Source organism: Pan troglodytes, chromosome 9, assembly GCF_028858775.2.
Source record: "Pan troglodytes isolate AG18354 chromosome 9, NHGRI_mPanTro3-v2.0_pri, whole genome shotgun sequence".
NCBI lineage: Eukaryota > Metazoa > Chordata > Mammalia > Primates > Hominidae > Pan > Pan troglodytes.
Genome location: NC_072407.2, coordinates 82756253 through 82772931, shown reverse-complemented (window position 1 = coordinate 82772931; position 16679 = coordinate 82756253). Strand labels below are relative to the sequence as shown.

General features: G+C 36.2%; 1 protein-coding gene and 2 long non-coding RNA genes across 5 annotated transcripts in view; 1 reads left to right on the top strand and 2 right to left on the bottom strand.

Annotated features, from left to right (window-relative positions):
- The window catches only part of TENM4 (teneurin transmembrane protein 4), a 3006191-nt gene that overhangs the window by 911220 nt on the left and 2078292 nt on the right, over positions 1-16679 (top strand). The window lies entirely within an intron of this gene.
- On the bottom strand, positions 2336-4580 carry LOC107967176 (uncharacterized). The gene is made up of 3 exons (XR_001707467.4): positions 4259-4580; positions 3309-3422; positions 2336-2413 (listed from the first exon to the last, which is right to left on the bottom strand). It is a non-coding gene; the product is annotated as an uncharacterized LOC107967176 (long non-coding RNA).
- Positions 5992-16082, bottom strand: LOC134807365 (uncharacterized). Its single transcript, XR_010147620.1, has 3 exons — positions 15674-16082; positions 14887-14932; positions 5992-6196 (listed from the first exon to the last, which is right to left on the bottom strand). It is a non-coding gene; the product is annotated as an uncharacterized LOC134807365 (long non-coding RNA).

Sequence of the window (16679 nt, the reverse complement as noted above, 5' to 3'; positions counted from 1 at the left end):
ATGTCTTTATCAGCAGCATGAAAACAGACTAATGCAATTAATTTTACATAAGACAGGAGCCTTCAAAAATGAAGACCTAAAGAAATAAAAAAAACTGTAGGTTTTTATATTAAGTTTGATGAAGAGTAAATGATCATATCGATGTTAATTGGAGGACAAAAGGGTATGATCTAATGTAATAAGCTGGGAGGAACTTGGCAAGGCCTGTTCAGATTTCTCTTGGGGTCTCTAAGTCTTTGACAATAAGAATGTTATTTTCCTCCAGATATAGGAAGGAAACCCATGGCATGAAGGTTTTCTTCAGAGAAAATTCAGAAAATTCTTTTAGGACCTGCCTCCGGGGAGAAAATGAGAGCAATTTTCTTGCTTCTGCTGTTTCCTCAAATGCCATGGTGCCAAATTTTGGGATAGTGTGTCCTTAACTCCATCAGTAATTAGGCTACCCCCAACTTCTGAGTGGTAGTCATTTGAAAGCAGTCAACATCTAGATTTGCACATATCTTTCAAAAATTTTTATTCTCTAAGCTATCTTGGGGAAAAACTGAACAAAACAACAAAAATATATTGTACTCAAAAAAGAGCTCTTCAAATCAAAGGCCTAGAGATAGTAAGAATCTGATAATTCAAAAATCCTGAGGACAACTATGGCAACATTTGACCTGACTTGATTTAAGAGATTGGTACTGTTTTTTTTTTTTTTTAAAAAAAAAAAATGAAGAGAAGATAATAAAAAACAATTATTTCACATATTCAAACTTGTACACCTACACTGTTACGGAAAATTTATCCCTAGAGAACTCAGAAGTTTTGAGCTATTTACCGTAAGAGAAAAAATAGCTTAATCATGAGACAGTTGTTTGTCTTACATGTTTTTAATGGAATCAGGCAAATCTTTTTACTGGCACCTTTTCCATATTCTACTCCAAGATCTCTGGTTGGGAGTTAGAATCCTTATGATCTAGCTCATAGCTTTTTCATTAACAAATGGTATAATCGTCAGATGAACACTACCAATTTCAGCCTCAGTATCTTTCTTATCAATAATTCAAAGGAATGATTTAGACAATCTTGCATTTTCTTTTCTGGTATGACATTTTTATTCTTTTGGATTTTTAAATTTTCCTCCTTTTATTCCAGGAAATTCCATCTTCATTACCTGTGTTAGATATTCTTCCTAGTGCTATGAACTGAGAAACACTACAATGATGTAGACAGAGTCCTAGGCTGAGAGTCACATGACCTAGGGTTGAGTTCAAATTTTACAGAGCAACAAATGTGCAGATTGGAAAACTCTATTTCTAAATCAGCAATGTAGAAGAGCATATGCAATAGTCAATGCCTATATGTAGGAAATTTTAAGAATATTCTTTATCATTGGCTAATAAGAGAAGGTATATTCTAATAGCATAACTTCATTGTTTATTAATTACATGTGCATTTGGAGCATGCTATCTAATGGGGGAGGGAAAATAAAGCTAAGGTTGCAGTCCAGTATGATAATTCCCAGAAACATTTTATGCACATAGTCTTCGGGGATTATATGGGGATGTCTAAGGCCTTTGTAAACCAGATATCAGAAGACAATGAGTTTGAAAAGTTCCAACTGGAATGTTGTACAGAGCTTGGAAGATGACTAAAAGTTCACTGGATAGGTAAGGGAGGAAATGGCATTCTGGGAGAATACCTGCAAAAAATTGGAAGTATGAGACGATTCTGAGTTCAGGAGACATAAAACATTTTGAATATTTTGGATGGCAGAATCATGGGATGGTATAGGAGTGTGACAGGAGGTAAAGTTATACTCCAAAGAAAATTCTAAGCCCTTTATATAGCCAAAAGTATTGGATTGTATCTTGATGATTATAAGATATTGAAAGATTTTAAGCAGAAAAGTAACCTGATCTGGTGTTTCAAAACAAAAACTACAAAAAGGAACCTGGTTATGTCTATGCCTGAAAACTCTCCCCCCTCCATTATTAGATAAAGGGAATGTTTTATAGTTCCATATTCAAAATTAAAAAAAATTTTTTGAATGTTTTGAATACACATGAAAACATTTTAATATATTCGTGTTTAGGAATAAGAAGAGTTATAGAAATCTCCCATACAGAAGAATTCTGCCTAATTTTTGTAGATACTCTGCCCTCATGGAGGTGGTATAGAACTCCCCATTTCTTAAATGTAGGCTACACATAGTAACTTCTTTCCAAAGAGTACAGTATGGAAAGGAGGGGAAGGAGAGAGTCACTTTACAGTGAAGAAATCTGACAAATGCTACCTCAGTCAGGTAGTCAAGGTGATCATTAGCAATGATAAGTCATTTGATAAACATATACCTTTGATATGATGTGGTGAGAGAATGGTACTTTATCTCTGTGTTCGTCCTCTCCCAAAGCCATAACCCTGTATCTAACTATGAAAAACAGCAAAAAATCCAAATTAGAGAACATTGGATGAAGTATCTGACAGGCCTCCTTAAAACTGCTAAGATCATCCAAAACAGGTAAAGTCTGAGAAACTGGCCCAGCCAACAGGAGCCTAAGGAGACATGACAACTAATTATAATGTGACGTTCTGGATGGGATCCTGGAACAGAAAAAAGACCATTAGGTGAAACGAAGATAATATGAATAAAACATAGAGTTTAGTTAATATTAAAATATAGATATTGGTTCATTAGTTCTAACAAATATATGATACTAATGTAAGATTTTAATAGTAGAGGAAACTGAGTCTGGAGTATATGTGAACTCTGTACTATCTTTGCAACTTCTGTAAGTCTAAGGCTATTCTAAACTTTTATTTTAAAAAAGAGAGTTGCACGTGGACTTGGTTCACCGAAACTCTAAGTGCCATTTAGTGATCCATTAATGGATGAGGGAATAGAAATTATTATCAAGAAAAACAAAATTAGCATTATGAAGTGTGGCTGCAGAATATTGTATTAGAATGTGTCTTGTTTCCTGAAATAAATTCTTAAAATTGTGGATGCTCGGGGCTTTTCTAAGAGCATATACTTTGCGTGAAATGGGCACTAGACCAGGAGTCCCAGATCTTACACTGTGTGGCCTTGAGAAAGCTTAGTTTATGGTTTATATGTAATATAGGGATGAGAAATTCTCTGTCCATCTGAAAGTGATCTCATGTCAAAAAGTAGACCTTAGAAGCACTATGCCTATTTACAAAGAGCATTTGAGGCAAATAATTTGAAAACCTATGTAAGAAGTTTACAAATTGTAAAATGCCAAAGAGATATAAGAGGAGACCGTCTAGATTTCAATATCTAACTGTCTCACAGACACCTTTACCTGTAGTTTGAATATCCAAGCCGTAATCATCTTCCCAAATCGAATTCTGTATAGACTGTCAAAATATATCCCTCATTTTCCTCGTGCCGACTGCATACTTCAGAATTTGTTAAACTATCATAGAAAATAATATTACATTTAATTTAATTTCAAGGAGATCTTCTAGTCTGCCTGAAAGTAGGCCCCTCTCCCTCTAAGGTATTCCTACATAAGAGTTGCACCTTGGGCCTCATGTGTGCTCAACACTAGTTGCTCAGGTTTGCTGTCCTTGCTGTCTGCTCCCTGATGACCCTCCTTTATGAAAATGAAACTCCAGTGTACACAGAAGTTTTTCTTCTTCACTTGTTCCAGTGAAAGGATGCAAACCACCCCAAAGAACCAAAGATCAGGTTATAATATTAATAATTATTTTATTGAAAGTCTGACCATAACAGAAAAGAAGTGCGATGCAGGGAATAAGTTACAGCTCAGACCCAAGCCAGGAAACAGCTTGGCGTGCCTTCCCCACTCGGACTTTCTGCCTCACCCCTGACCTGCTTCCAGTGGCTGGGCCTAGTTTACCAGCTTTTTTCTGAAAATGCCTTAGAAATCCCAATAGCTCAGAGTGAAAGTCAAACTAACTCCTGGCTCCAGAAGGAAAAGGTGACTTTTCTTCATTTTAATCTGGAGCCTTCTTTATCAGCTTGCTAGGGCCATCATAATATAACACCACAGACTAGGTGGCCAAAACAACAGAAATGTATTTTCTCTCAGTTCTGCGGCTAGAAGTCTGAGATCAATGGACTGGTTTCTTTTGAGGTCTCTCTTCTTGGTTTCCAGGTGGCTTCCTCGCTGTGTCCCTACCTGGTTATCCCCCATTCTGTTTTCTGTGTCCTAATGGCCTCATCTTAAGGGACACCAGTTATATTGGATTAGGGCCCATCCTAATGACGTAATTTTACCTTAATTACCTCGTAAAGGCTCTGTCTTCGTATACAGTAACATATCTGTGGGGACGCAATTCAGCCTGTAACACCTTTCTTCTGAGTGTTCATTTTCTGTGGCAGGACAGTTTTTGCTAGGATGTCTGATAGTATTGATAGGAATAGCCATTCCCTTCAGAGTTGACCTTATCCTCATGTATAGGAGTATGCTATAGCTCTGTAGTTTCAATTAAAAAAAAAAATAGCCACATGATAGAAATAAGTATGTTATCCAAAGCTTCCAATCTTAACTGATAACACATTTTGCTACAAATTGCTTATTTTGGCTGCACTACAAGCCATGTAGTGTAGGCCCGTTTCTACACATGTAGGCCTGTTTCTTTTTAGAGTTTCAATTTCAAAGTTTTGTAGCATCTCCAGTTCACCTCTTCACCGTTGCACTTATCATGTAATATTGTAAGTATCTGTTTACTTGTGTGTTTTCTTAAGTAAACTGTGAACTCCTTTAGTGAGACTGTGTTAAGCCATTCTTGCATTTCTGTAAAGAACTACCAGAGACTTGGTAATTTATAAAGAAATGAGGTTTAATTGGCTTACAGTTCTGCAGACTTTATAGGCAACATGGTGCCAGCATCTGCTCAGCTTCAAGGGAAGCCTTGGGAAGCTTATAATCATGCAAAAGGCAAAAGGGGAGCAGGCACATCACATGGTGAAATCAAGAGCGAGAGAGAGAGAGGAGAGGTGGCAAGGGAAGGTGCCACACACTTAAACAACCAGATCTCAGAAGAACTTCCTCACTATCACGAGGACAGCACCAAGGGCATGGTGCTAAACTATTCATGAGAAATCTACCCTCATGATCCAGTCACCTCCCACCAGGCCCCACCTCCAATACTGGAGATCACATTTCAACATGGGATTTGGGCAGGGACAAATATCCAAACTATATCAGGGACTGTGTTTTATGGACTGTGGAGCACTTAATGCAGTGTGCAACCCACAATCGGTGCATAGTAGGTGCTTAGTGGGATCACAACACAGTTCACTTAATGCTTCATTCAATAAGCACATATTGAACACCAACTCCTTGCTAGGCAGCATAATAATGGAGGAGAAAAAGCAACTCATCGTTTACCTGCCCTTATCTCTTATAATACTCAGTCTAACAACCCCAAGACAAGTTAATAGGTACTGTCTCCTTTTCTATCTGTGTTTCCTCATGGCAATAGAATTGTCATAGGTATCAAAATTCAGTTTGAGTGGCATAAAGGACAGAGCTATCAAATTAGAACAAGGAGATTAACTATTTGAGCTAGCTGGACCATGAATCTCTAAATTCTAGTCTCCACCTCTGCAGATTTAGGAACTAGCCATCTTTTTTTTTTGTGGCTTCCAGCTTGGACATTCTGTATTATATAGAAAAAGTTGACATTATTGTGAGAGGAAGTTCTTGAGCAATTTCATACGTATCACCTGACTGAGGGTCTGAATGCTAAACACTAAACTATAGAGGGATTCTTACAATAGACTAGTACCCCAGCAAGAGCCCACAGGTTTTATTCTTTTAATTGAAGGTATTTCACAATTTTCATGCAGTCATTTGTTTCACACCTGAGTGATTTAGAATAACTCTTTTTGGTATTCCCAAAATAGGAGCAAAAAGAGAAACAAACGAAAAATCCTCCTCTGCTTGTTCTATTGAACAATCTGCTCCTATTATATACCAGAAAGAATCAAAGACTATATTATTATTTAATTTTCAGACATACATTTTATTATGCAGTTTTGCATAAGATGTCTATAACTTTTAGGGTAGACCAATCTAAACCAGACTCCAAGATCTTTCCTATCAGGTCTTCTGAGGTTGGCCTGGATTCCCTCTTTCATATCACCAGGCCCAGGTGGTTTGAGGTACTAGAAGGTTCTGGTCTGAGTTGGAAGAACATCTGCCTTGTATTACCCTGGCTTCAAAAGATATTCAAGGGGTCAGATGTCAGAGAAAAAGCATGAGTTATGAGGCCTGTGTGACAAACCTATAACTCTAAGAACTAAGATAGAGAACTAACGATAATCATGTTCTGAAAGTATGAGACAAGATTTGTGGGAGATAAAAATATGACCAGCTTAGGAAGTCTTAAAATAATTAGGACACTGCATTTTTTATTCTACCCCCAACTTATCCCCCATAGAGCAGGTTCATCCATAAAAGTCTGTGATCCATATTATAAATCACTTGTTTTTTATATATAGCCCAATGCTTTTTTCAAGAAAATGGTTTGCTTTTTGGTTCATAAATAATGTTAAACTTACAGAAAATGTGTAAAAAAAAAAAAGGTAGCACAAAAAACAGTCAATACCCTTTACCCAGGCTAAGCTATTGTCAACATGTTACTATAGTTGATTTATAACTTCTGTATACTTTCTGGACATTTATAGATAAATCATACAAATTATGGACCTTTAACCCTAATGATATCAATATAGTTTTCTAAGAATAAGAAGATTCTCTTAAATAATGACAATACAGTTATTAACTTCTATAAATTTAATAATGATAACAATATTCTTGTTTACTTTCTATAGTCCCCTTTTTTCAAATGGTCCAAGGTCAGCTTTGATAGTGTTTTTTCCCCATCAATACAATTTTCAGTCTTGAGTTGGATATTACATTTAGCTATCACGCCTCCTTACCTGTCTTTCAATACCTTTCTTTTAATAGAGGGGAGGATACTCCCCTCTATTAAATAGAGTGATTCCCTATTTGTTATTTATCTAATGTTTTCTCATGATCAGATTCAGGTTATGTGATGGTTTGTCCTTCTCAGGGTATCATGTCTAGAGGCGTATAATGCCTAAATTCTCATTAGTCATATTAATTTTGACTACCTATTCAAGGTATTTTCCAGTTTCCCCCATCGTATGATTGCTGTTTTCTTCCTTTGCAACTAATAAATAGCTGGTGAGGACATTCCTTAGGATCATAAAAATACCCTGTTTATCATAATTTTCGCCTAGATTTAGTATCCTTTGATGATTCTTGCCTGATACAGTTTTTTTTTTTCTCCCAATGATGAGTGTAAAATGGTGATTTTGAAATGCTAGCACTTTATCCATATACATTAGTTGGCACTCAGCTTTCTACCGTAAGCAAAAGTCTTCCCTTTTCTTTTATGTATCTACCATCTATCTTATTTTTGTATCTATTTAAATGTATTTGAACTTAAGTGCCCTCTCCCTCTAGTCCATATTATATTATTCTTATATCAAAATGCTGACTTATTTTTGAAAAAGGGAAAGGCTTATTTTTTTTAAAAAAAGAGCTAGTCAATTTGTAATCTAATTTATACGTTAATTTGTTAATTAGCTCATTATTATGGTAATTAATGTGCAGTTTATGCCATGAAGTGACTTTGTGCTATAGATTGTGCTTTCAAGGAGCTCACATTCTAGGGAAATACATAAGTATTCTAGAAAATAATTTACCAACACCTTGTGTTTTTATTAAAGATCAATTAAAATACATGGCTTTTAGACTATTGTGTCTGACTTAATAGGAAAATATTGATATTTCTATATGGGTTGAAGATCGTATCCGTAATTTTCATAGATAAATAGAAACATTGCAATCAAACTCATCCTTCTCCATGAAGACGAGGGAAAAATTGCTCACTGATGTCTTTCTGTATCTTTCTTAAACTATACAGTCATGCACTGTATAACAATGTTTTGGTCAACTATAGGCCACATGTATGATAGTAGTACCATAAGATTATAACACTGTATTTTTACTGTAACTTTTCTATGTCTAGATGCACAAATACTTACCACTGCGTTACAGTTGCCTACAATATTCAATACAGTAACATGCTGTAAATGTTTATGGCCTAGGAGCAATAGGCCAGACCATATAACCTATCTGTGTAGTAGGCTATACTATCTAAGTTTGTGTAAGTGCACTCTATGAGGTTTGCAACAATGATGAAATTCCCTAATGACACCTTGCTTAGACTATATCCCATCATTGTGCTATAGCCCATCGTTCTGAATACATGACTGTATTCAGAAAGAAGAAAGCTCCTAAATAAGATACATGGATGATAAAGCAGCTGCGTGTTAGTAGAATTTATCTTGATAATTTACACGATAGAAATTCTCTTTATGAAAGGCGTAAATGAGTTAAGAATTGGACACATACATTTTATAGACACTATTTCTAAAAAGTTGAAACTGGGCATCTCTGCATTTTTATAGCTGTGACCTTGACTAGTGCTGCCTTCCCATCTTCCTGGTTATCTAATGGCTTAGAACATTGGCGTAGTAGTGTAGAGTTTTGGAATTTGGGATCAGAACTAACATAGACTGAGCAATTCTGAAATGCTAGACTTCACTATGATTTCTTCTGCAACTATGTGAGATAGACATTTGTACCTATTACAGAGATGAGGAATCCAAGGTTCAGAGAAAGAAGTGACTTGGCAAAGGTTACAGAATTAGTAATTGACTTTACCCAGGACAGACTCAGTTCCTGCAAGAACGCTGACTTTTCTTCACTACAGAGCTGTATGAGATTTGGTATATAAATCCATGGTAACTAGATATTAACTCTTTTGCAACTGTCTTGCCAAGACTCCAGGCATATCATCAGAGAAGAGCCTATAGATGAAGACTATCAAGGGCCACCTGTCCCAATTCCAGAGACAAGCCTAACCCAAGGCTTACAAATCAGTGATCAGTGTGTATTGCACGTTATGCTTTCAAACTTCTTTCACATTCATCATTTAATTTGATCAGCAATGAATTTTATTAAAGAGAAAATTGTTTTATTAAATAGTTAACTTGATTTGCTTTCATTAAACTAATAGACAAGAGGAGAGCACAGAGGATAATATAAAACTCTACCAGGCTAAGGCCCTGGCTGGTTGACTCATTCTGTTGCTTTTGATCTACTACTTTTTGAGCTCCCCCAAAGCAATCATATTAAGCTGTGCTGTGTGTGATGCCTTGAGTCTCTCAGCTGCTGTAGCCAACCAGGTGCCGCCTGCCACTTGATAATTGGTCCACTGTCTGCACATGGGGCTTGACAGATCCAGCCTCATAATACGGTAGCACTTAATTTCAATGAAAAAACAAACTGGCAACCAGTTTAGACATGCAAGGGCTGGTCTCTCTTTGGTAGCAGCTGCTTGATAGAGCCTGTCAGGAGGTAGATGGCATTGGCATTTGGGAGTGAAGTCACCTTCTGGAGAAGTGGCTGTGTTTTCTCCATATGAGTCCATGAAATACTGGCATGTAGAAATGGTTTACAGAAACTACTTTATCTTTATGCATATGATATTTGTGATATAGGAAACATTTATTTTACCTTCATTGGAAAAGGAAAATAAAGTAAAAGAAAAAAATAGAAAAATTAAAAGAGGGTGTGAATACTTTCTGTGGTTGTTATTTTGAATATGTTACTTACATACCAAATGCCATGAAATCTGTTTAAAAATGTTCATTTGACAGCCATTTGGTTTTAAGATGGTACATGTTATTAACAACAACAAAAAGCAGCAATGTCATAGCAGAAGTTTGGCTAAGTGTTCTAACCCGTACTTATTGATAAGTGGGTGTGCTGTAGTCCGGGCCTTAGGGGACAACACTCTTCAGAGGCTAGATTCAACCCTGAGGATCCAGAAACATGGTCAGTATATCCAGTGATAATTATGTTCATGAATATTTGAGTCACAGAAACCAAGTTTATTTCTTATAAAATAAATAATGTGGTTAACCGGCTATACATATATCCCCACAGGGCTAAAACTGTAAAGTGTCCAGAATTCATACCAGCTAGTCAGAGCAATGACAGCTCCTCCAAATATTGCTTAAGATGCAACACCATTTTTTATTTGATTTTTAAGTTTCCTTTTGGTAGTTCTTGGCAGAACACTTTTGTGACATTTCTTCCAATGGGGTACGGTGGTAGTCTATTGCATCCACTGACTGTGGAGTCAGAAAATATCTAAATTCTAATTCCTATTCTGCCAGTTATTAGTTGTTTCACTCCAAGCAAGTAATTCCAACTACTTGAACTTTAGTTTCTGGAGGACTCGAATGGAAATAATATCTTAGGTATTTTCAAAGCTGTGCAGATAATGTATGTAAAACATCTACTACAGATCCTAGCACATAATAGGTATTCAATAAATGATGGCTATCCTTATCACCCCTGTCATCATCATCATCTTAAAAGCTTTAGTCTAATTTTAGACATATCTTCATTAGACTTTTAGATTCTACCTTCCTATTCTAATTTGGGAGACATTCTATCCCTTAAGGCAACTTCTGCTAATCTAAAGCATTATATATAGACTTTACAAACCTAACTCTCAGAGGAAAATGCATCACCTAGTTATAGGAAACCTTAATGTAATTAAACACACATATATCGGCCTATGTAAGGAGAGACAGAGAGAGAGATAGAAACAGAGTCTTATAATGGGAACTTATGCTGTTTATATTGACATTCCTTTATAGTAGATCAAATGTGACCAGAATCTAGGCATTCATTCACTTTGGAAAGAGTAGAATAACTACTGTTTATGTACACTCCTACCTGCTATACATGCTACCTCATTTTAATCTTCACAATAGCCCTAAAAGATTATTTCAGTCTTACAAATGTAAAAATGAGAATAAGCAAAGTTAATTAAATCTGTAACTTCATACAATTAGAGTATATTAAAACTGGGATTCAAACCCTAGAAAAGTTGCATTGTAATGCTTATTCTGTTGATGATCTCTTCGAAAACACAACCATTAAGCTTCGAGGTGATAGTTAATAAAGGGTCCTCATTTTTAACAATAGAGTCCAAAGAGGCTTCATTTCAGTTTGATATCAAGCTATGTTGAAACGTTGCATAAGTTCCCATGTCACCTCTGTGAAATAGAATACTATTTGTCTGTATTATGGATTTGGATCTGAGGGCCAGCTCCACAACCCTTACAATGTAAGCTCTACTGAGAGACTGGCGAAACTAATAGCCTTGAAAATTTTCATTATATTACTAACCAACTAGTGGCAACAACGAAACAGGAAATACAATTCTTGTCAAATAACCATTGAATATGACTTTGTTGTAAAAGAATTGATGTTTCCGTTAACATAATGACAACTCATCCTATGCTTTATATCAACTGTTCTTTATAACGAAGAGCCAGAATTGCAGTGTACCTCTTTATTTGTTTGTTCCCTGACAAATCAGTAATATTTTACAAGTAGGAATTTTCTTTTCAGATCTTAAAATGAAAGACGATTTTATGAATATAGCACCATTTTAATAATAACTCTAGACTCTTAAGTGAATAGTTTACTTTCCCAAATAGAATAGTTTATACTTACTAAATGTGTGATCTAAATAAAACATAGCATTTCCCTCTGAGACAATTAAAAATGCTATTTCTATGGTCATACCCAAGTATAAGCATATCTAGACCAATGACATATAAAATCACTTAATGTTTTTGATGTGCAAGGCACTCTCCTAGGGACTGCAGATTCAAAATATGAATAAAAGATTGTGTCTGATATTAAATAAATCATACTGCAGTGGGAATAAAAATTAATTACAGTATAATATAGTAATTGATATGCCAAAGATAGCTTAAGCTATAGTGAAATATATAGAGGAAATCATGAGTTTGGAATTAGATATTTTGGTATGAGTTCTTTTGAAATAACCAAGTGTATTAAAAAAACGGCCGTTGACTATAAAACACAGGAATAAGCAATACTTTCATTAAGACATTTTGGGGAGTGTTACTTATATCAAATTGAGAAGGTTTTTAGAAAGAAATAGTTTAATTGGAATAGCATCTAGTATTTGTTGAACACTTAATGTCCGTTAAGGACTGTGCCAAGTGCTTATTGCACATGATATTAAGTCATTGTAGCAGCCCTGTGGAGGGAGTGTTTTTGCTGTTTGGGTACAGGAATATTAATGTTTCATAGCAAATAAATAGAGAAGCTGAGATTTCAACACATACCTGCCTGAATTTGAAGTCTGGCCTTTAAACAAGATGTGCCAATGCACAACTTCAGATAGAGGTGATGGTTCTGGATGGGAGGTTTGGAGGCTAAGAACAGGTTCGCTAAATTAGGGCTTCATGTGACTGCTTAGGATTCCTGCAAACATTGACTTTGAAGCATCATCATCACATCATATTCAAACTTTGCATCTTGCTTACTGTGTGACCTTGCCTACCTTATTCATTGTCTCTGAGCATCATGGTTTTATCTATAAAAGAATGATAATGGCTGGGCACAGTGGCTCACACCTATAATCTCAGCACTTTGGGAGGCTGAGGCGGATGGATCATTTGAGGTCAGGAGTTCAAGACCAGCCTGGCCAAAATGGTGAAACCCCATCTCTACTAAAAATACAAAAATTAGCCAGGCATGGTGGTGTGCACCTGTAATCCCAGCTACTTGGGAGGGTGAGGCAGGAGAATTGCTTGATCCTGGGAGGCGGAGGTTGCAGTCAGCCAAGATCGCACCACTGCACTCCAGCCTGGATGATAGAGTGAGACTGTGTCTCAGAAAAAAAAAAAAAGAAAAAAAAAAAGAAGAAGAATGATAACAGCATACACTTTATAAGAACACTGGGTGGTTTAAAGTAAAATGTGTATCAAAGCACCTATCCTGAGCTTGGTACATAGAGTTGATCTGTAGATGTTTGCTTCCTTCTAAGTGCCCTTTCCTGAAGATAATTCAGAAAAAGAGCTCTCTGCCTACTTCAGTGACTATGCCAAGGGTTTTAGAGCAGAGCATCTCAAATTCAGGAATCCCTTGAGAATTTTGTTAAATGCAAATTCCAATTCAATAGGTTTTGGATGGGGCCTGAGATTTTGCTTGTCTAATGAGATCCCAGGAGATAGTTACACTGGTCTTCTATGACCACATTTTCATCAACAAGGTTTGTATTGTTTATCTTTTGTGCTGTTATTAAGTACCTCCAGTTCCAAGTCAATTTCTTCCTGCTTACTTTTATACCAAACAAAAAACAGCTGTTTTCAGAATCACAGGTGGTGGTGATATTGGACACCTTCCCAACACACTGAATGCTTATTATTTAAAAAATAAATTGAACAGGAGAAAAAACCTATATAAACAATTACAGTTACACTAGTGAGCATGCCTCTACTGCTTTAGAGTTTACAGTGTGCAATCCCAGAATATTATAGCAGATATTCTTTGAAAGTCTACTATGTCTAAGGCAGTGAGGGAACAGAACCTCATGATGCTCATAAATTTGCAGGAAAGAAGAACAGGAAATTTAGTGACAACGGGATTATTTAACAGCATCTATAGTAGTCGTATAGTCAAAATCATACTACTAATCAATTAGTAGGCTTATTAATCAATGATTAGGCTACTAATCAATTGACCTTTAGTTCACGGAAAGGGAGATTACTTCATTAAATCAACCAAATCTAATCACATTATTCTTTAAAAGCACAGAATTGTCTTTAACTGGTAGCAGAAGAGGAAATCAGAGAGATCCAAAGAATGAAAAATACTTGCTATTGTGGGTTTGAAGGTGAAGAGAGCCATGTGAGAAAGCAGCCATTCACAGTATCTTTTAAAAGATTGTATTGATATGACTCAGCTCAGGATTGAGGCACTTTACCAGGAGAGGATAGATAATATGCTATCTACCTATACTGTGCCTAATAAATCTTACAGCATCATCACTCCCTTCATCCTGTCAGTATCATTATTTAACAAAGATCTATAGTGGAAGTATGTTCAAAATCATACAGTAACATAGAGGTGGACATTTGTGTCTCCTGCAGAGGTAAGAATGAGGTAAGGGAAGACTTTCCAGAGGATATTATATCCTCCCAAGCATAACCATCATGATTATCTTTGTCATTGTCATGCATTGTCACCATCCTTACAATCATCAAATAGCATTATTTGACAACTTACTGCTTACCAGGTACTGTGCTAGGCAATGATATGCGTGATCCCAAACAATTCCCATAACCTCATCATGACTTTGGTACTGTTATTATCCCCATTCTATAGACAAGAAAATGATGCTTACCAAAGTAAAAGAGTTTGCTTAGTGTTAAACAGCAGGTCCTTAATTCAAACCCAGCACTTACCAAACAGCCTATGATCTTAATCATGATGCCACTACTACCTCATTTCATTTGATTCAAGATAATTGATCATAACAAGTTTTATAGATATGGCTGGAATGTTGTTTCCATTTTACAATTGAAGACCCTGAGGTTGATATACATTATTTTCCCAAGTAATTGGGTAAAATGTGAGAGCCATACTCAAAGGTTTCTAACTTCAAGTTTTACATTTTTCTATCACATTTTGTAGATCCTCAAATAAAAGTAAGATAGGCAAGTTATGAAGTCCATATACACATGCATTTATATTTGACATATGCATGCCAGAGAAACAGATCCCTTCATTTCACAGCCCACAGGTCTATAAATATTATTCTGCTCATTTCAAGTCTTTGAGTTAGTAATAGCATGGTCTGATTTTTATCTTTGGTTCTATTTTCCCTTTGAGCTTTATTTTTATTTCTCCTGCTTTTCTTGATTTTGGGGAATGATTTTTTAACATTATTAACTCTACAGCTTTTACTCACCCTTTGAAGAGATCCTACTGAGTAATGATCTTTCACCTTCTGAATGCTGGAGAAGAAATTTTTATAAATATTATTGGCTGGAAGGGATGTTTATCTTTAGCTCAGGAAAGCATTATCACCTGTATCTCTTAGTTCTTTTAACTTTCTTTCCTCACTCTTTCTACTTCTTTGCATTGTCTTTCTTCTTTCCTTTTCCTGTCTCTTTTTTTTTCTTTCCTCCGCACCATCGTCCCTTCTTTCTCCCTGACCTCTCTTCCTCTCTTGAATTTAGCAGGTAAACAGTGTATTCTCATTTAAAATTTCACATTTGGTTTTCTGCATTTCTAAATAGTGTTGTGTAATGAACTGGGCTTTGCAGTCCCAATGTAACCACCTAATATTTTATCTTTACCTTTTGTTGACTTTGTAATCCTAGGCAAATTGAAGTCTCTTAGACTTAATTTGCCCTTTTAAAAAATGGAGGTAATAATACCTTTTCCATAATACAGATACAAATCTAATATTGCCTGAGAGAAGGTACATAATGGAAAACTCTCTTCCAGTTAAAGAAAATATTTTAAAACTGGGGCCAGGCATGGTGTTAGGCATTCCTTTTTGTGTTCGTCTCCATAAATTGGTATGGCTCAATCTTGCATTAGATTGTAAAATTCCTATTGGCAGAGACTGCTTCTCAGTCATATTTTGTCCCAATTGCCCAACACAATATGTGATAGATGCTCAATAAGTAGGATGTTTGTTAAATGGAGCCAAAAGTGAGGCCAGATCAAGCCAAGGATGCAGACTTTACCATCAGACAGCCTGGGTGCTCTCGTTTCACTTTCACCCCCAAAGCAGCCTCTGCTACAAGGAAAGCATCCAGGTTGGTCCCTCTGCTGGTGAGAGATTGTTGGCAGCATTTCCCTCTAAATTGGAGAGTAGAAGAAAAGACTGCTCGACCAGCTGTCGTCAACAACTTAGAAAACTTAAATGTTTAGGCAATTATAAGTTTCCCATGGTGTTCTCTAATGTTCTTTTCAAAGATACTATTTTTTTAATCAACTGAACAAAAGCCTCACAAAAATAGCACAGTGCTGTACTCCAGCCCACAAAGATGCAGAATAACATGGTTATGCATTTCCACTCTGGAAATTTCTACATTGCTTTTGAGGCACTGCTGCCCACTCCTGACATGCTGATGCGCCCAGGGTCTCTGCCCTATGTTCCCAGAGTCTTGCTGACTCTACATTCTCTCCTTGAGCAAACAATAGTCATTCCATCTGACACCTCACAAATCTCTACACTTCTGATCTGGCTGTCCAAATTTACCCTACCTACTCATCACCTTTTAAATATTTTACAAATGTCTGACAGGCGCCTGAGTTCATCACAGGAATAAAGTTTATATTCCCCATCTAAGCTCGTTCTCTTTCTGTATTTCCTACCTTAGAGAGTAGCGTAAGCAGCCACTTAATTCTCACAACAGTCATACGAGAAGATATTATTATCTTTATTTTGCTCAGTAGAAACCTAAAACTTGAAGACATCAGTTAGATGTAAAGCAAAAGAGCCTGCCTTCAATCCCAGATCATCCTACTCCAAAACTGTGTCTCTTCCGGTAAGCTTTTCTAGAAAGGGAAGAACAGAGAAGTAGAAGGAAAAAAAAATTGTTCATCAGTGGAGCAATTAAGATCCCCTAGCTATTGCTTCTAGTATCACTCAAATGAACCTATGTCTTTTCCTGGATCACCCACCCTGCTAAATAAATAGCTTAAATTTAATGATATAATGAAATTGAAAATAATTGAAGTTATTTT